The following is a 21,819-nucleotide window of genomic DNA, read 5'->3' on the forward strand; positions in this document are numbered from 1 at the left end:
AACACTCGCAAAACTCCGCATGTATGGTGATCAGGTGGGCCGTATGGTACGCCGAGTCTCCAACAAGCGTGGGGGGTTACGAAGCAAAGATGCCTTGCGGCTGGCATATGCCTTTCTAACGAGTAGACTTCTCTACTCAACATCCCTACCTTCACATGTGCAAACACGACGAGGACCATCTCGAGGTCGTGCACCGCAAAGTCATCAAACGGGCTCTTGACCTTCTTATTACCACATCCAACCAGCGTTTGTTGGACCTGGGTGTGGTCAACACCTATCGGGTACTCCGAGACGCCCATCTCGTCAACCAATATACGCGCCTATCACAAACGCCATCCGGTCGCCGCATTCTTGACCGACTCCACATCCAACGCACCATCACCTTTGAGGAACGGGTACGAGCGCCAGAACCCTGAAGACGCGCCCTCAGGGTCCGACCCTTCCCCGCAACATGTCACACTCTGACCACAATGGCCGTCGCCATGCGCGTGCGGAAGCACTGGAGCGACGTTATGGTGTACTACGTGGACATTGCCGGTCCCCATCGTAGGGGGTGGTTAACCGCAGCAGTGGTCCACGACAACACCACAGTGGCAGGACTCATTTTCCGCGCCTACTTCGCATCATACGCGGAGGAAATTCGATTGCGCTCGCACTCTCCCTCCCACAAGTGAAACACATCATTACCGACTTGAAGGGGGCCTGTCGGAACTATGAGCTGGGTTGGACACCTCCTCTCGCCTGGCGCATCCTACAAAATTGCTGTAGGTCCAGCGACCCTCCAAACTGTAACCTCATCTGGGCTCCCGGCCACCAGGGACTCCAGGGCATTGAGTTAGCCGATCAGGAGGACCGCGCGCTCTCTCCATGGGCACTCACACTTGCTCAGGAAGCCTACTACGAGCATACCAAATATCTAATTACATTCAAAGACATCAGTACATATTATAAGGACAGTCATCGTCGCTTTACGGAACCCTGTAAGGGTCTCTGAAGAGCAGACGAACGGCTTCTCAAAATTTTTACAAATACAATGCGGTGCCCGGCAGTATTGAAACACTTCAATTCAGAATTTGCTGGTGGCTGCAGACTGTGCGGAGCGACTTTCTCGGACGTTTTCCATATGGTCTGGGCCTGCCCTTCCAATCCCCACCCTTCCCAATCCTTCATCTCCCACCCTTCTAGGGAGGCCTGGGAGGCGGCGCTGCTCAACTGCCATGACCTGCAGTCCCAACGGACCTTGTTCGCCAGGGCGCAAGCGGCGCTAGACGCCATTGGGGCTCCGGAATAGGAGCTCCACCTAGATTTGTGCGGACCTGGGTCAGAGGGCCTGGGCCCAATCACCTCCTTGTAAATAATAAATATTTACCACCACCACCACCGTGGTTGGGATCGAACCCGGGAACTCCGAATCAGTTGCGGAGCGCTTTAACCACTGAGCCAACGCAGCGGGTAAAGTCAAGGGCCGTGGTTCAATTTCCAGCCTGGACACAGGTTTTTTCTTTATTCAGTGAGTGTGCGGGGGTTTCAGTGGCTCCCACAGTTTCCGCCATCAGATATGTTGGTTAGTGGGTAAGCGCAGGCTCTGTTAAGGCGCGTTTATACACCGACGTAAAGCGCGCGCGCTGCATGGCGACATCACGTCCTCCAAAGACAGACCCTCTATATTCACACTGCGCTTGACCGCCGACGCGTTCGGTGGTGTCGGCGCACTCAGACCGCACTGGCGGAGACTTGGAACACGTCTCTATTTCGTGCCGAGTGCGCCATCCGTTGTTTGCCCGGCCAGACCGGTCCGGCTCCGTGGCGAGGCGCGCGATGTGACGTCATGCCAGATGGCGTGGCGTGCGCCCAGCAGCGGCGGTTAATAGGCAACGACTCAAGGTCTGTCTCTGTGCCTCCTCGGATTACCGCCACAGCGAAATCGCAAGTTCGCGCGCAGTAAAGCGTTCGCTTTAAAATATCGGAGAGGCTGCGAGCGGACGAATTGCACATGGACTCCAGGTTCAAAGTTTATTGCGCCCAGACATTGTGAACTGTCGTTTTCGATTTTAACACCATTGCATCAGGGAAGGGCTAGTTTTGGCCCAGCGTCTGTGGCCCTAAGTCCAAGCAGCCACAGAGTATCAAGTAAATTGTATTTACATCGACCGCACCGACATGCAAACTAGAGAATGGAACAGCGTGATGTGTCTCCCGAACCAACACCGCTTGGCAAGTACTGCGAAAGCCAATGGCGGAAACGGCCGCCTAAACGACGGGAAATCCCGCTCAGCAACGCCGCCAGACGCGCCGCGCCAACCACACCTGCAGCGCGCGTCACTCTGGCAGCTGCTGCGCGAAGATCACGCGCTGGTTTGAACGTGACCAGTAAAACCTCTCGCAGACTGTTTAAAGCGATGTGCACTGTGATGAACATAGCTCTGCAGGTAGTGCTCGACCAAAAGCGGATGCGGCTACATCCACCCTACAAGTGCTCGCACCAGTTCTTGCACAAGCCGAACAGTGTCTTCTCGCATTCCTTGACGTTGCTTGCTAATGCGGCTGATCATGCGAGCTATCTGGTTTGCGGTGGTGTTGTGAGTCTGGATGGTGTGGGTAACACGGGGGTTTCTCTGTATCTAAAGACCCAAGAATGCGGATAAGGAATGCGGAGCAGACCTTCGCTACCGGCCGGGCTGCACACGTTATGGACCGCAAGAACATAAGCGCTGAGTGCTGTAAGGTTGCGTGGGGCCTGGGAGCTTGCGTAGGGCATACTTCTCAATTTGCAAATAAAGTGTTTATGTTTATGAGGATGATGCCAGGTACACTTCGAAGAGCATAATGCATAGGAGCATATAGAGATGCATGGGTGCGACGAAGCCTCGTGCTAGTGTCATGCCGGGGCCCCAGATATTGAGTAATCATCGCCGTAATAAGTTTATTAACACAATCGATGAGTTTCCAGCAGGCAGGCTTCCAGGCCCCCACACGGCCCCACTGTACTCAGGCGTTTATGTTCCGTAACGTTCGCCGCCCGGTCGGTAGCGATGGTTTGTACGGCCAGGCCCTCGGAGCGCAGCAGAGTCACGCATTCCTCCCAGGTCATGAGGTACTCTAGGTCCCGCGGAGGAGGATCCACCGGGCAACGAGAAAGGGATGGAGAGCAGAAGCGACATGCCCAGAACAGAGAGCACAGGATCTGGTCAGGAAAAAGGGGGACAGTGAGAGGGATTGAGAATAGAAGAGAGCGCTTTCAGAAGTGTGGCAAGCGCTAGGCCAACTCCGCACAAGCACAACACCTGAAGCGGACGGAGTAACAAATAAAATTCACCGAAATCTTGACCCGAATGCGGTCGAGCTTATTACCCTTAATGGACTTAATAGCATGAGAAAACGAGGAAGTCATCTGGGACAGTATGATTGGCTCCAGGGCAAATCATCCACCCAGGATATCAGGATCCGTATTAAAAGGAACAAAATCGACATAAACTGAACCAAACATACCAGAGGTGTCCGGGCCATAGACACAAATATTAGACTTAAATCTAGTCTTAATCTAAGTATTGTTAACGCAGGCATCAGAACATACAATTATATCCAATCTATTCTGTTCAAATCGATAGCCACCATAACACTGCGAAATATATCATCCGCCAAAATATTGCTAAGCAATGAAGGCATGGAAGGCAAGCAAAAATGATAGCGGTAAACTTAAGAGGCCAGAAGCAGGTGGAGTAATTGAGGGGACAAACATTAGTTAATGACATTCTAGTCGAAATCAAAAGGAAGAAATGTGCTTGAGCAGGTGATGCGATGCAGAGGCAAAATAACCGCATGTCGTTGAGGGTGACTGAGTAGATTGCAATAAAAAGGAAGGGTGGCAGGGGGTGGCAGAAGGTTAGGCGCGTGGATGAGAATAAGAAGTCTGCAGGGTCACGTTTGCCGCAGCTGGCAAATGAGAGGGTTAATTGGAGAGACATAGTAGAGGCGTTTGCCCTCTGTGTCTCCATCGCCTGTGCTGGTTTTCTTTCTACAAGCTTCAGGGAGGAAGGGGGAGATCTGCCGATGGGGGCGAGAGTGTGATCCAGTACGGCATCGAATGCTTCATTGCCCGTGCCGGCCAGTGGCGGTTTGTGTGAGACGGAGATAACGTTATCTGGACCGTGGCGGCCGCCTGTCGATATAGGCGATATGGAGAATGACACCCGTGTGCTGTGCGATGTCAGTGCAGGTTGAAGATACCCAGGTGGTCGAAACTATTCGAGAGACCTCCACTATGTCACCTCTTTCTTCCTTTCTTCTTTCAATACCGCCTTTACCGCTACCATTGCAGCGCGGATCGGCTGCCCATGGAGATACGTGAGACAGTTACAGCAAGATGTCTTTCCTAAAGACCAATTTTGAATTGCAGTTCGTAGCATGTGCACAAGTTCCCCGATTGTATTGTTCAGGTCGAGTTTTAAGTCGACGGCCAGGTTTAATAATAATAATTGTTTTATGGGGAAAGAAAATGGCAGAGTATCGTCTCATATATCGGCGTACACCTGAACCGCGCCGTAAGGGAAGGGATAAAGGAGGGAGTGAAAGAAGAAAGGAAGAAAAAGGTGCCGTAGTGGAGGGCTCCTGAATAATTATGACCACGTGGGGATCTTTGACGTGCACTGACATCGCACAGCACTCGGGCGCCTTAGCGTTTTGGCGCCTTAAAAACGCAGCCGCCGTGGTCGGGTTCGAATCCGGGAACCCACAGATCAGTAACCGAGCACCCTAAACACTGAGCTACAGCGGTGAGTAATCCCCAGGTGGTCTAAACTAATTTCGGAGGCCTCTACCTCCAATACGGCACCTCTCATCTCTTCCTTAAGGCGTGGATGTTTTGGTCTACCGACATATCTCAGACAGTTACTGAGGCATCTTGTTCTCTAAAAAAAAAATTTCCATTCTTTTCACACTCTTTTAGACCGCGAATAAGCCAACATTGTGAAATAGACTTCTTGGTATGTGCAAGCGGGCCCTGTATTCCAGAAAGCACGCCAGCAACGAGATCGAAACTGCAGACTGTGAATGGAAGCGCAGTATGCACGTGACCATACGCACGCCCGCCGCTGCAGTCGAAAAGGGAAGTTTATTGACATACCAAAACCAAAAAATACAATACAATCAAATCCCGTCTGTATTTGACCACGAGTGTCACACGCTAATCACCTAATATCGGGTGATCACACATATTGAACATTAATAAGTTCTGTTAAAAGGCGCGAAACTACAAAAGTATCAGCTCTCACCGCGAGAAAGGGTGGCGGGGGCGGCTGGAACCGCAAAGAAATGCAGATGACAACTGCTGGTGTAAAGCCCAGAGCCTAACATGCTCAGCCTCATGGTCTCTTGCAAAACACGCGCAAGAAATTCAGATTATGGCTGTGCTTTTGACATATCGAAGATTTGTTTAGTCAGCAATAAGGCAATTGCTCATTTCAACGCAATCCAATGTACTTGGAGCGTAAGTCCTTTTGACCGGTTTTCAAAACATGCATTATACTATAGTCAGCGTCATGAAATTTGATGCGCACCGTGAGCTCAATTTCGGTATCTTACCAACTAATTGAACGCGTTCCTAGAAAAAAAAATACTTGGTTTTCGAGGAAAGGAAAGAGAGGAGTAACTTTCTCACATCTCCGTGGACACCTTAATCACACCATAAGGAAGCATATCAGAATTCAGTGAAAGGCATTGCTCCGCCCCCGCCGCGGTGGCTCCGTGGTTAGGGGCTCGACTACTGATCCGGAGTTCCCGGGCTTGAACCCGACCGCAGCGGCTGCGTTTTTATGGAGGAAAAACGCTAAGGCGCCCGTGTGCTGTGCGATGTCAGTGCACGTTAAAGATCTCCAGGTGGTAAAAATTATTCCGGAACCCTCCACTACGGCACCTCTCTCTTCCTTTCTTCTTTCACTCCCTCCTTTACCCGTCCCTTACGGCGCGGTTCAGGTGTCCAACGATATATGAGACAGATACTGCGCCATTTCCTTCCCCCCAAAACCAATTATTACGCCGCCGCGGTGGCTCGGTGGTTAGGACCCTCCCCCGCGCGGCCTAGAGGACCTCAAGACCTGGGAGGACTGGGAGACCATGCTGCACTCGGAGGACCCTGCCGTGCAGACAATCGCCACCGGCCGGGCTGCCAGTGTTATGGACCTTAGGGACATAAACACTTGAGTGAAGTGGGGTCGTGCGGAGACCCAGGGGCGTGCCTCGACTTCCTCTCCAACAATAAAGTTTTTCTCTCTCTCGCTTGGTGGTTAGAGCGCTCAGCTACTGATCCGGAGTGCCCGGGTTCGAGCCCGACCGCGGCGGCCGCGTTTCGATGGAGACGAAATGCTAAGGCGCCCATCTGCTGTGCGATGTCAGTGGACGTTAAAGATACCTAGGACGTCGAAATTATTCCGGAGCCCACCACTACAGCACATCTTTCTTCCTTTCTTCTTTCACTCCCTCGTTTAAACCTTTTCTTACTGCGCGGTTCAGTTTTCCGCCGGTATGTGAGGCAGCTACTGCGCCATTTCATTTCCCCTAGAACCAATTTTCATTTCATTTTTATCTAGTACCCGTATGTCCGTTCACGTCGATGATCCCCAGGTAGTCGATATTAATCCAGAGCCCTCCACTAGGGCACCTAACCAGTCGCTTTTTCGAGCACCGAGCCGGATCTCCAACTTTGGCTGGTGACCTGGGCAGAGGTTGTCACTAGGCACCTCATGGACGGCACAACTGGCAGCCCGAAGGCCGCCCGCAATGCTGCTGCGTAATTTTCGTTACTATGCCTTCACTTCAGTAAGTATTTTTCACCACCACCACGGCACCTCTTTCGTCCTTTCTTCTTTCACTCCCTCATTTATCCCTTTTCTTACAGCGTGGTTCAGGTGTGGTGCCGAAATGTGAGATACTGCGCAATTTCCTTTCCCCCAAAACCAATTAACCGCCATAGAACTGTATAAACATGGCTCGAGGCGTGTTACTAACGCCGTTCTCTCCCAAGGAGTGATCATACCTCTAAGTTAGCTCCTGTTATTGCTCTGTTAATGACATTGCTCCTGAGGCGGAAAATCGGGCGTTGTAGTAGTTCTCCACGTGACCTCGTTACAACACGGACAGCTGGAGGCGAAACGCAAAGGCACCCATGTGCTGTGCGATATCAATGAATGGGTTAGGACCCGAAGAATATCTGATACGGGTCCCATTTGAACCCAACATATTGGACTTCATTTTGGAAATGTGGCGGTGTGCTTGAAGGTTGCTTGACTTCCGCCACCGGTTGGCCCGGTATTGCACTGGCTCCGGGATCGGCCTGTGTCATTTTAATAATATTAATTATAAGTGGTTTTGGGGGAAAGGAAATGGCGCTATATTTGTCTCGTATATCGTTGGACACCTGAACCGCGCCGTAAGGGAAGGGATGAAGGAGGGAGTGAAAGAAGAAAGGAAGAGGTGCCGTAGTAGAGGGCTCCGGAATAATTACGACCACCTGGGGATCTTTAACGTGCACTGACATCGCACAGCACACGGGCGGCTTAGCGTTTTCCCTCAATAAAAACGCAGCCGCCGCGGTCGGGTATACCGCGCCCCATTTCGATCCTGTCTTCCTACTCAATCTTTTAACTCTCCTACTATCAGCACGTGGTAGCGATTGTGGCTCGGCTTGAGCCAGTGGGCAGGCCTGTGCACTTTTCTCTTCTTTCGTCCTGGCAACAAAAGACAGACAACAGACGTTACAAACCTCCAGGTGGTCAAAATTATTTCGGAGTCTCACATATCGGTTGACGCCTGAACCGCGCCATTAGGGAAGGGATAAAGGATGGATTGAGAGAATAAATGAATAAAGAGGTACACTTGGAAATAATAATAATAATAATTGGTTTTTGTTGGAAAGGAAATGGCGCAGTATCTGTCTCATATATCGTTGGACTCCTAGGGTTCAGGTGTCCAACGATATATGAGACAGATACTGCGCCATTTCCTTTCCAACAAAAACCAATTATTATTATTATTATTTCCTAGTGTACCTCTTTATTCCTTTATTCTCTCAATCCATCCTTTATCCCTTCCCTAATGGCGCGGTTCAGGCGTCAACCGATATGTGAGACAGTTACTGCGCCATTTCCTTTCCCGAAATTCCAATTTAATTCATTGCAGCACCTATATGATGAGAAAAGAAAAAAAATTCAGTGGGCTCTAAGCCTGTTATGTGTAGTAGAGGCAAGATGAAAAAAATTGTCAGTCGCTCAGCTCGGCTATGCTACGATATACGTAGCGAGAGGTAAGTTTCCCTTGCTGAGCTTGTTTTTTAATAACAATAAAAATATTAATTGGTTTTTGGGGAAAGGAAATGGCGCAGTATCTGTCTCATATATCGTTGGAAACCTGAACCGCGCCGTAAGGGAAGGGATAAAGGAGGGTGTGAAAGAAGAAAGGAAGAAGAGGTGCCGTAGTGGAAGGCTCCGAAATAATTTCGACCACCTGTGGATCTTTAACATGCACTGATATCGCACAGCACATGGGCGCCTTAGCGTTTTTCCTCCATAAAAAACGCAGCCGGCGCGGTCGGGTTCGTACCCTGGAACTCCCGATCCGTAGCCGAGCGCCCTAACGACTGAGCCACCGCCGCGGGTGAAAGGAAAATTGAAAATTTGATTTTTGGGGAAAGGAAACGGCGCAGTATCTGTCTCGCACATCGGCTGACCTCTGAACCGTAAGGGAAGGGATAAAGGAAGAAGTGAAAGAAGAAGGGAAGAAAAAGGTGCCGTAGGGGAGGGCTCCGGAATAATTTCGACCACCTGGGGATTTTTAATGTGCACTGACTACGCACAGCACACCCGTGCCTAAGCGTTTCTCCTCCATCGAAGCGCAGCCGCCACGGTTGGAACTATTTCGACTCTCACTGCAACCCTCCATACCGATCCGGCCAACCCCACTCGCATGGGCAACTCCGTAACCAGGGAAACATGCCCAGATTTGACCCTTAATCGCAATATTCGGCACGCTGACTGGCTTAACACCCAAGACCCTCTTGGCAGTGACCACTGCATCATTAATACGACCATTTACACACGGCCTCTTAAACGCCGCACAACGCAAGCACATATTCCCGATTGCAGTATGTTCCCCTCGACACTTCCCTCTGCCGACATCGTTCACTCGGGATATCAAGAATGGGTGACCTCTCTTTTGACAACTCTCCGCATAAACGAACAATACATTCAGCTCACTGATTCCACCCCTGAAGTAGACAACCATCTTCTCCCTCTTTGGGAGGCCCGCCGCAGTCTCACCAAACGATGGAGAAAGCAGAAACACAACACGAATCTCAGACACCGCTTTCTTGAACTCACCCACAAGGCTGCAGACTATGCCGCTCAGTTAGCGGACACTAACTGGGTGGATCGATGCAACACTGCTGCCCCCCAGATGTCAGGCCGCAGCACATAGCGTATGTTTCGTGCACTTATTGACCCCAATCAAACGTGTGCAGAAACGGCGCGGCACCTACAACGTGCAATGCATAACTTTCCCGGTACTACAACACAACTGGCCCGAACATTATGTGAAAGATATCTCTGTGCCACGGTGGACCCTCGCAGTTCTCAATGCTCATACATAGGGCAGCCAAATCTGGAGCTGGACGCCCCCTTCAAGCTCCATGATTTGAAGGAGGCCCTAGCCAAAATGAAACGTGGTACTGCACCAGGCCGGGACAGGGTTACCGTCAAACTTCTGGCGAACCTTCCGGATGCAGCCTACCGTACCCTCCTCGAATTCATCAACCATATCTGGCTTGGAGAGATTCCTCTCCCGCCGGATTGGAAAACAGCCTTAGTGACGTTTATTCCTAAGGCAGGCAAGCCAGTTGATGTGGAGCACCTGCGCCCTATCTCCCTCACATCTTGTATCGGCAAACTGATGGAGACTATGGAGCGAGACAGGTTGTCCACTTGCCGCGAAACACATCACACTTTTGCAGACACTGTGTTTGATTTCCGACCACAGAAATCCGCACAAAACATCCTTCTACAACTCCATCATGACATATTAGAGCCCAAAGATCTCCCTCACAATGACAAGGTAGTCCTTGCCTTGGATTTGAAAGGATCCTTTGATAATGTAAAACATGAAGTAATACTTAAGCACCTACAAGATACCAATTGTGGTCAGAATACATACCGATACATCTGGCAATTTCTCACGAATCGACAGGCCTACATTCGAATTCAAGACAAGGAACACGGACCGTATACCATCGGATCCCGGGGTACACCACAGGATGCGGTTTTATCTCCCATACTCTTCAAAATCGCAATGAAAAACCTTCCCGCAAAATTAAGCTGTATGCCCGGCATCTGATATGCTCTACATGCGGATGATATCTCTATCTGGGCAACAGAAGGCAATCTCGGGCACATGGAGACCTGCCTACAACAGGCAGCGCAGGCAGTGAACACTTACGCTGCATACTGTGGTCTGCAGTGTGCTCCCACAAAATCTGAATTTGTCCATATTCGATCCTGTCCTCGGGACGACACTTCAATTCACCTCACACTCCCTTCGGGTCCGATTAGAGAGGCGAAGGAGATCCGCATCCTACGTCTCATTATTCACCAACAACGCTGACCGGACACAACACTCGCAAAACTCCGCATGTATGGTGATCAGGTGGGCCGTATGGTATGCCGAGTCTTCAACAAGCGTGGGGGGTTACGAAGCAAAGATGCCTTGCGGCTGGCATATGCCTTTGTAGCGAGTATTATTCTCTACTCGACCCCCTACCTTCACATGCGCAAACACGACGAGGACCAACTAGAGGTCATGCATCGCAAAGTCATCAGGCGGGCTCTTGCCCTTTCCATTAACACATCCAACCAGCGTTTGTTGGACCTGGGTGTGGTCAACACCTATCGGGAACTCCGAGACGCCCATCTCGTCAACCAATATACGCGCCTATCGCAAACGCCATCCGGTCGCCGCATTCTTGACCGACTCCACATCCAACACACCATCACCTTTGAGGAACGGGTACGAGCGCCAAAACCCCGGAGACGCGCCCTCAATGTCCGACCCATTCCCCGCAACATGTCACACTCTGACAACAATGGCCGTCGCCAGGCGCGTGCGGAAGCACTGGAGCGACATTATGGTCGACAACAACACGTGTACTACGTGGACATTGCCGGTCCCCACCGTGGGGGGTGGTTAACCGCAGCAGTGGTCCACAACACCACAGTGGCAAGACTCTTTCCGCGCCTGCAGCGGAACACACCGCGGAGGAAGTTCGATTGCGCTCGCACTCTCCCTGCCACAAGTGAAACACATCATTACCGACTCGAAAATGGCCTGTCGGAACTATGACCTCGGTTGGATACCTCCTCTCGCCTGGCGCATCCTTCAAAATTGCTGTTGGTCCAGCGACCCTCCAAACTGTAACCTCATCTGGGCTCCCGGACACCAGGGACATCAAGGCAATGAGTTACCGGATCAGGAGAATAAATAAATAATTGGTTTTGGAGGGTAAGGAAATGGCGCACTATCTGTCTCATATATCGTTGGACACCTGAACCGCGCCGTAAGGGAAGGGATAAAGGAGGGAGTGAAAGAAGAAAGAGAGAAATAGGTGCCGTAGTGGAGGGCTCCGGAATAATTTCGACCACCTGGGGATCTTTAACGTGCACGACATCGCACAGCACACGGGCGCCTTAGCGTTTTTCCTCCATAAAAACGCAGCCGCCGCGGTCGGGTTCGAACCCGGGAACTCCGGATCAGTAGTCGAGCGCCCTAACCACTGAGCCACCGCGGCGGGGCCGATCAGGAGGCCCGCGGGCTCTATCCCCGGGCACTCACACTTGCTCAGGAAGCCTACTACGAGCATACCCAATATCTAATTACACTTTCTATCTAATCTCATTACAATTTAATTACAATTTCCGGAACCCTGTAAGGGTCTCTGAAGAACAGACGAACGGCTTCTCAAAATTTTTACAAATGCAATGCTGTGCCCGGCAGTATTGAAACATGAATATAGAGCAGCGCGTAACAAAACAGGACACAAGGGAGAGACACGTAACGACACCAGCGCTAACTATCAACTCTTCAATTCAGACTTTGATGGTGGCTGCAGACTGTGCGGAGCGGCGTTCTCGGACGTTTTCCATATGGTCTGGGCCTGCCTTTCCAATACCCACCCTTCCCAATCCTTCATCTCCCACCCTTCTAGGGAGGCCTGGGAGGCGGCGCTGCTCAACTGCCATGACCTGCAGTCCCAACGGACCTTGGTCGCCAGGGCGCGAGCGGCGCTAGACGCCATTGGGGCTCCGGAATAGGGGCTCCACCTAGATTTGTGAGGACCTGGGTCAGAGGGCCTGGGCCCAATCACCTCCTTGTAAATAATAAATATTTACCACCACCACCACCGTGGTTGGGATCGAACCCGGGAACTCCGAATCAGTTGCGGAGCGCTTTAACCACTGAGCCAACGCAGCGGGTAAAGTCAAGGGCCGTGGTTCAATTTCCAGCCTGGACATAGGTTTTTTCTTTATTCAGTGAGTGTGCGGGGGTTTCAGTGGCTCCCACAGTTTCCGCCATCAGATATGTTGGTTAGTGGGTAAGCGCAGGCTCTGTTAAGGCGCGTTTATACACCGACGTAAAGCGCGCGCGCTGCATGGGGACGTCACGTCCTCCAAAGACAGACCCTCTATATTCCAACTGCGCTTGACCGCCGACGCGTTCGGTGGTGTCGGCGCACTCTGACCGCACTGGCGGAGACTTGGAGCATGTCTCTATTTCGCGCCGAGTGCGCCAGCCGTCGCCGGCCCGGCCAGACCGGTCCGGCTCCGCGGTGAGGCGCGCGGTGTGACGTCATGTCAGATGGCGCGGCGTGCGCCCAGCAGCGGCGATTGCTAGGCAACGACTCAAGGTCTGTCTCTGTGCCTCCTCGGATTACCGCCACAGCGAAATCGCAAGTTCGCGCGCAGTAAAGCGTTCGCTTTAAAATATCGGAGAGGCTGCGAGCGGACGCATTGCATATGGGCTCCTGGTTCAAAGTTTATTTCGCCCAGACATTCTGAACTGTCGTTTTCGATTTTAACACCATTGCATGAGGGAAAGGCTAGTTTCGGCCCAGCGTATGTGGCCCTCAGTCCAAGCAGCCACAGAGTATCAAGTAGATAGTATTTACATCGACCCCACCGACATGCAAACTAGAGAATGGAACAGCGTGATGTGTCTCCCGAACCAACACCACTTGGCAAGTACTGCGAAAGCCAATGGCGGCAACGGCCGCCCAAACGACGGGAAATCCCGCTCAGCAACGCCGCCAGACGCGCCGCGCCAACCACACCTGCAGCGCGCGTCACTCTGGCAGCTGCTGCGCGAAGATCACGCGCTGGTTTGGACGTGACCAGTAAAACCTCTCGCAGACTGTTTAAAGCGATGTGCACTGTGATGAACATAGCTCTGCAGGTAGTGCTCGACCAAAAGCGGATGCGGCTACATCCACCCTACAAGTGCTCGCACCAGTTCTTGCACAAGCCGAACAGTGTCTTCTCGCATTCATTGACGATGCTTGGTAATGCGGCTGATCATGCGAGCTATCTGGTTTGCGGTGGTGTTGAGAGTCTGGATGGTGTGGGTAACACGGGGGTTTCTCTGTATTTAAAGACCCAAGAATGCGGATAAGGAATGCGGAGCAGACCTTCGCTACCGGCCGGGCTGCACACGTTATGGACCGCAAGAACATAAGCGCTGAGTGCTGTAAGGTTGCGTGGAGCCTGGGAGCTTGCGTAGGGCATACTTCTCAATTTGCAAATAAAGTGTTTATGTTTAAGAGGATGATGCCAGGTACACTTCGAAGAGCATAATGCATTGGAGTATATAGAGATGCATGGGTGCGACGAAGCCTCGTGCTAGTGTCATGCTGGGGCCCCAAATATTGAGTAATCATCGCCGTAATAAGTTTATTAACACAATCGATGAGTTTCCAGCAGGCAGGCTTCCAGGCCCCCACACGGCCCCACTGTACTCAGGCGTTTATGTTCCGTAACGTTCGCCGCCCGGTCGGTAGCGATAGTTTGTACGGCCAGGCCCTCGGAGCGCAGCAGAGTCACGCATTCCTCCCAGGTCATGAGGTACTCTAGGTCCCGCGGAGGAGCAGGCAACGAGAAAGTGATCGAGAGCAGAAGCGACATGCCCAGAACAGAGAGCACAGGATCTAGTCAGGAAAAAAGGAGACAGTGAGAGGGATTGAGAATAGAAGAGAGCGCTTTCAGAAGTGTGGCAAGCGCTAGGCCAACTCCGCACAAGCACAACACCTGAAGCGGACGGAGTAACAAATAAAATTCACCGAAAGCTTGACCCGAAGGCGGTCGAGCTTATTACCCTTAATGTACTTAATAGCATGAGAAAACGAGGAAGTCGTCTCGGACAGAATGATTGGCTTCAGGGCAAATCATCCACCTAGGATATCAGGATCCGTATTAAAAGGAACAAAATCGACATAAACTGAACCAAACATACCAGAGGTGTCCGGGCCATAGACAGAAATATTAGACTTAAATCTAGTCTTATTCTAAGTATTGTTAACGCAGGCATCAGAACATACAATTATATCCAATCCATTCTGTTCAAATCGATAGCCATCATAACACTGCGAAATATATCATCCGCCAAAATATTGCTAAGCAATGAAGGCATGGAAGGCAAGCAAAAATGATAGCGGTAAAGTTAAGAGGGCAGAAGCAGGTGGAGTAATTGAGGGAACAAACGTTAGCTAATGACATTCTAGTCGAAATCAAAAGGAAGAAATGTGCTTGAGCAGGTGATGTGATGCAGAGGCAAAATAACCGCATGTCCTTGAGGGTGACTGAGTAGATTGCAATAAAAAGGAAGGGTGGCAGGGGGTGGCAGAAGGTTAGGCGCGTGGATGAGATTAAGAAGCCTGCAGGGTCACGTTTGCCGCAGCTGGCAAATGAGAGGGTTAATTGGAGAGACATAGTAGAGGCGTTTGCCCTCTGTGTCTCCGTCGCCTGTGCTGGTTTTCTTTCTACAAGGTTCAGGGAGGAAGGGGGAGATCTGCCGATGGGGGCGAGAGTGTGATCCAGTACGGCATCGAATGCTTCATTGCCCGTGCCGGCCAGTGGCGGTTTGTGTGAGACAGAGATAACGTTATCTGGACCGTGGCGGCCGCCTGTCGATATAGGCGAAATGGAGAAGGACACCCGTGTGCTGTGCGATGTCAGTGCAGGTTGAAGATCCCCAGGTGGTCGAAACTATTCGAGAGACCTCCACTATGTCACCTCTTTCTTCCTTTCTTCTTTCAATACCGCCTTTACCGCTACCATTGCAGCGCGATTCGGCTGCCCATGGAGATACGTGAGACAGTTACAGCAAGATGTCTTTCCTAAAAACCAATTTTGATTTGCAGTTCGTAGCATGTGCACAAGTTCCCCGATTGTATTGTTTAGGCCGAGTTTTAAGTCGACGGCCAGGTTTAATAATAATAATTGTTTTATGGGGAAAGAAAATGGCAGAGTATCGTCTCATATATCGGCGTACACCTGAACCGCGCCGTAAGGGAAGGGATAAAGGAGGGAGTGAAAGAAGAAAGGAAGAAAAAGGTGCCGTAGTGGAGGGCTCCTGAATAATTATGCCCACGTGGGGATCTTTGACGTGCACTGACATCGCACAGCACACGGGCGCCTTAGCGTTTTGCCTCCTTAAAAACGCAGCCGCCGTGGTCGGGTTCGAACCCGGGAACCCACAGATCAGTAACCGAGAACCCTAAACACTGAGCTACAGCGGCGGGTAATCCCCAGGTGGTCTAAACTAATTTCGGAGGCATCTACCTCCAATACGGCACCTCTTATCCCTTCTTTAAGGCGTGGATGTTTTGGTCTACCGACATATCTCAGACAGTTACTGAGGCATCTTGTTCTCTAAATAAATTCCATTCTTTTCACACTCTTTTAGACCGCGAATAAGCCAACATTGTGAAATAGACTTCTTGGTCTGTGCAAGCGGGCCCTGTATTCCAGAAAGCACGCCAGGAACGAGATCGAAACTGCAGACTCTGAATGCAAGCGCAGTATGCACGTGACCATATATGCTCGCGCGCCGCTGCAGTCGAAAAGGGAAGTTTATTGACATACCGAAACCAAAAATACAATACAATCAAATCCCGTTGTATATGACCACGAGTGTCACAAGCTAATCACCTAACATCGGGTAATCACACATATTGAACATTAATAAGTTCTGTTAAAAAAGGCGCGAAACTGTACAAAAGTATCAGCTCTCATCGCGAGAAGTGGGGCGGGGGGGCGGCTGGAACCGCAAAAAAATGCAGATGACAACTGCTGGTGTAAAGCAGTGCCTAACATGCTCAGGCTCATGAAGTCTTGCAAAACACGCGCAAGCAATTCAGATTATGGCTGTGCTTTTGACATATCGAAGATTAGTTTAGTCAGCAATAAGGCAATTGCTCATTTCAACGCATTTTAAGGTACTTGGCGCGTAAGTCCTTTTGACAGGTTTTCAAAACATGCATTATACTATAGTCAGCATCATGAAATTTGATGCGCACCGTGATCTCTATTTCAGTATCTTACCTACTAATAGAACGCGTTCCTAGAAAAAAATACTTGGTTTTCAAGGAAAGGAAATAAAGGAGTTACTTTCTCACATCTCCGTGGACACCTTAATCACGCCATAAGGAAGCATATCAGAATTCAGTGACAGGCATTACCCTGCCGCGGTGGCTCGGTGGTTAGAGCGCTCAGCTACCGATCCGGAGTACCCGGGTTCGAGCCCGACCGCGGCGGCCGCATTTCGATGGAGGCGAAATGCTAAGGCGCCCATGTGCTGTGCGATGTCAGTGGACGTTGAAGACTCATAAGTGGTCGAAATTAGAGAGCTTTAGTTTCACGTACGTAGAGGCTTCACGTACGTAGAGCTCTTACGGGTGACCAGTGCGCATGCGCAGAACGCAAAGGGTATGCGGGTCTCACGTACGTACGCGAGATTCGGTTTTTTACGTTGCGGTCCTTGCGTTGCTTGCGTACGTAGCGTTGACAAAGATGGCGGCGCCCTGCCTGCCGCTTCACAGCGATAACAGCTTCGTCGCTAATCCCTAGAGGCGATATCGTGTTCTGAACTGTTGTATTCGCCTTCGATTTGCCCATTCTTACCCTCGCATAAGGTTTCAAGCGACAAATAGCTTTTGTTTTTCAGACAGAAGGGCGATTTTTCAGCTGCTAAGGCTGACGAAGTAGCGTTGGTCGTCGTCATAGCAACGGTCTCGCTATGAATGGCTTGGCTTAATGACTTGTCTTGGATGATTTAGGCTACAACCGGTGTCTGTGTTTCTTAGTAGATGGCGCTAGGCGTAAGGCGCGCCGTGTTTCGCGTACGTGTAACTATAAGGGTTTCAAACGACCTGCGTGCAGGCTACGTAGACTTCTCACGTTTGCGTACGTGAACCCTCTACGTAGGTGAAACTAAAACACTTTATTAACGTGCACTGACATCGCACAGCACACGGGCGCCTTAGCGTTTTTCCTCCATAAAAACGCAGCCGCCGCGGTCGGGTACACCGCGCGCCATTTCGATCCTGTCTTCCTATTCCATCTTTTAACTCTCCTACTATCAGCACGGTTGGCCCGGTATTGTACTGCCTCTGGGATCGTCATGTGTCATTAAACCGCGCGTCTTTTCTATCCTGTCTTTCTATCCCAACTTTTAACTGTCCTACTATCAGCACGAGGTAGCGATTGTGGCTCGGCTTGAGCCAGTGGGCAGGCCTGTGCACTTTCCTTTTCTTTCTCCCTGACAACAACAGACAGACAACAGACGTTAAAAACCCCCAGGTGGTCAAAATTATTCCGGAGTCTTTTCCACCGCCCCACCCCTCCCTAGATAACAAACACGCAACACTCTGGCGCAAACTACAAACACACACACTCCCCTCACCCCTGACCCTAGCCCACTATCACCCCTCCTTCCCCACTCCTGCCTGCACCTTGTGCCCAGAACAATTCGCCTCTTCCCTCCACATCCTCTTCCTCTGCCCGGCGGAGTCTCCCCCGCGCGGCCTAGAGGACCTTAAAGCCTTGGAGGACTGGCAGACCCTGCTGCGCTCGGAGGACCCGGCCGTGCAGACAATCGCCACCGGCCGGGCTGCCAGTGTTATGGACCTTAGGGACATAAACACTTGAGTGCAGTGGGGTCGTGCGGAGACCCAGGGGCGTGCCCCGACTTCCTCTCCAACAATAATGTTTTTCTCTCTCTCTCTGTCTCTCCTAGAGTACCTCTTTCTTCCTTTATTCTCTCAATCCCTCCTTGATCCCTTCCCTAATGGCGCGGTTCAGGCGTCTACCAATATGTGAGACAGTTACTGCGCCATTTCCTTTCGCCAAAATACAATTTAATTCATTTCAGCACCTATATGATGAGGAAAGAAAGAAAAAAATTCAGAGGGCTCTAAGCCTGTAATGTTTTGTGGAGGCAAGATGAAAAAATTGGCAGTCGCTCAGCTCGGCTATGCTACGATATACGTAGCGAGAGGTACGTTTCCCTGGCTGAGCTTCTTTTTTCCAGAAACTCGAAAGGAACTTTCTGAGTTGAATTGCAAAGTCAGTCTTTGGCCATTCCGTTTCGCTGGGCGTTCCATCTCATCTTCGTCCCAATTGACACGGCGCATGCGCACAGCTGTTGCAGCTCACCCTCGGCCCTCCGCCGCCCAGGAGTGCTCTGCTGTGCGACTCCCGCGCCGCCCTCAGCCGCCTGCAATCTAACGGCCGCGGTACCCCACTAGTGCGGGAAATTCGCTCGCGCATCGAGCGCCTCGCGCAGAGAGGTTGTGCCGTGCGTGCACAGTGGGTGCCCGGTCACTGCGGCATCGCCGGCAACGAAGAAGCTGACGACCTCGCGACCGCTGCACACCAACTACCTGCCAGCGATCTGCCCCTTGCGCTGGAGGACGTGCGTGCGGCCATCCACGACCATCTCCGAAAGCAGCACCCCGACCCACGCATCGCGGGAGGTGAGCGCATCGACAGTGTCACCGGCTGTCGCGCACTTACACGGTCACAACGTGCAATGATCCTACGCGCGCGCATTGGCTGCGTGTGGCCCGGGGAACGACGGGTGCGTCACGGAATCGCGACGAGTGATGTGTGTGACGGATGCGGTGCAGTAGGAACTCTAGAACACCTGCTCCTTCGCTGCTCCGCGTTCGCCGATGCTCGTCGCGATATGCTCTCGGCCTATAGGGCGCAGGGCATACTACCAGACTCCATCAAGACGCTATTGTGGCCGCAGGGCAGTGCGCGCACTCGTGAGCGAACTTTGGTGAGCCTCTGTGCATTCCTCGAACACACGGGCTTGACGTCCCGTCTGTTCTCCGTCAGGTAGTTACACGCAGTGACCGAACGCTCCGCGAGTTGTACCTTGAACGATTAATAACTGGACGCCCCACTCCAGTTGTAACCAACACAGTGCTGTGCGCGTGTGTGATTTAATACCTCTAAAATGAACTAATCACGCGCACAACCTGGACACATTTCTTATTGTGTAGATAGTTTGTACATATTACTTCTCCCCCTATCCTCTCTTCCTGTCCCCTCACCTCTTTAATTTCATTTCTCCATTCTGCCTGCTGTCCTTTATTTCCGCTGCCCCAGCTCAGGTGCTTCAGTATCGATGGCAGATGCCGGGAGTAGCAAAAATCTTTTCCTTCCTTTTTACTATTATTTTTAATAAAACCACTACCACCACCAGCTCGGTTTCGCCTGCTCTGCGCCACGGTCATATCCCACCGCCACGCTTAAGGCTGGAAATGCTACCGTAATGTAGCTGTCACTTCAAAATTGGCTAATGGGGAAAGGAAATGGCGCAGTATCTGTCTCACGTATGTTTAGATACCTGAACCGCGCTATAAGGGAAGGGATAAAGGAGGGATTGATAGAAGAAAGGAAAAAAAAGGTGCCATAGTGAAGGGCTCCGGAATAATTTCGACCACCTGTGAGATCTTTCACGTGCTCTGACGTCGCATAGCACACGGGAGTCATAGCATATCGCCTCGATAGAAACGCAGCTGCCGCGGTCTGGTTCGAACCCGCGTAGTCCGGATCAGTAGCCGAGCTCGCTAACCTCTGAGCCACAGCGGCAGGTGCTATAAATGAAACTGAAAATTGGTGTTTGAGGAAATAAAATGACGCAGTATTTCCTCAAATATCTCGGAGAAGAAGGCCGTTCGTTCAGCTTGACTGGGCGACGTGCCTGGTCATGGAGTGTGTCTGGGCGTTAGAGGGTCTGGGCGTGAAGATTCTTCAGGTTTCTCTTCAGAAGATCTCCGAAGGCTGACCGACGCGGTCTCAATTCTTCCTTCTTCGGTGAGGCCGTTAAACGTGTTGGGGCTTTGGCCAGCTGTTTTCTATTGCTGTACCGATAGTTAGGGGCAACGTCCCCTTAGGCCTAGTGCAATGTCTAGCCTCCACGGGTAGGGGTCCGGCTCCCTGCATGGTTTCGCCAGCTAGCCGGCCCAAAGTTTGCCCTTAGATTCTTTCGGTCGAAGTGGCGTCAGTGACATTCCAGTGGCGCTTGCACCTTTTGGAAACGGGGCCCTAAAATTGAAAAATTCTGAAATGATCCAGGAGCAACTGAAGGCTGTTACCAGCCCCCACCTGGATATCTCTGAAGTGCGCCCTTTCGGCCGTAGGGGCATTCTGTACCGATCCTCGGATGTGCTGTGCGTGCCGGAGTTGCTGCGCTGCACATCCTTGGCGTCATTTCCAGTAAAAACTTTTATTCCAGAGCAACTCGCATGTTCAAAAGGAATCAAGCGTGGAGTGGACCCATCGTCCTCTCCTCAGGAACTACTTGACGACTTTCAGGACGTCGGTGTTGGCGTGTTATCAGTTCACCGCTGCACCAGAGATGCTAATGGCTCACGTTTGCCGACAGAGTCTGTGATTGCAACATTTGCAAGATCTTCATGCCCGTCTGAGTTAAAGGTTTGGCCCATAGTGTACCGAGTCGACCCGCTACATCCTCGTCCGTTGCAATGCAGGAATTGCAGCCGCTTCGGATATAGCAGAAAATCTTCCAAATCTGCGACGCGTTTACGCCTATTCGAGGGGAATCATTCCGCAGACCTCTGCACATCTGAGGGTCCCATTTGCATTCTCTGTGGCGGCATTCATCCGGCTGATGATGCTGGCTGTCCAAAACAATCTGAAGAGCCGAATGTTCTGGACATCATTCAGCAGAGAAGGTGCTCTAGAGCGGATGCTTATGCACAATTAGACCGGAAGAAGCAATCTTATGTGTGTCTTGCAAGGTAATCTGGTTCTGAGGCAGAGGCGGTGCTGAAAAATTCTGTGGTGTCAGCTATCGAGAAGGCGCTTGCAGGTGTTGCGGACCGTATGCTGACTACATTCAGCTCTATCCCAGGTCATTTCAAGTCAGGTTGCTCATTCAACTGTTGGCCTTCCCGCTCTATCAACTAGTCCATCCCATAGCCTCTCTGGTGTCTCTCCGTAGCTCATACTCCTGCTGCGTCCTTGTCTGTGCCTTTACATGGTGCTGGGGATACTCGCCTTTCTACCGTTTGCACTACGGACGTCGAGATAGGGAATCCTTCCCAGAAGCGTCGAGCTGCTTCCTCTCCGTCGAAGTCTGCCCTCCCAAGCAACAAAAGCAAGAAAGGTTCCCCCAGTATACTACATAAAACTGATGTGTTAAAGGAGGCTGTCACAGCCTCTCTGCTTTTACAGTAACAATTATGGGGTTAAAAGTACT

The sequence above is a fragment of the Amblyomma americanum genome, chromosome 8, assembly GCF_052857255.1.
Source record: "Amblyomma americanum isolate KBUSLIRL-KWMA chromosome 8, ASM5285725v1, whole genome shotgun sequence".
Lineage (NCBI taxonomy): Eukaryota > Metazoa > Arthropoda > Arachnida > Ixodida > Ixodidae > Amblyomma > Amblyomma americanum.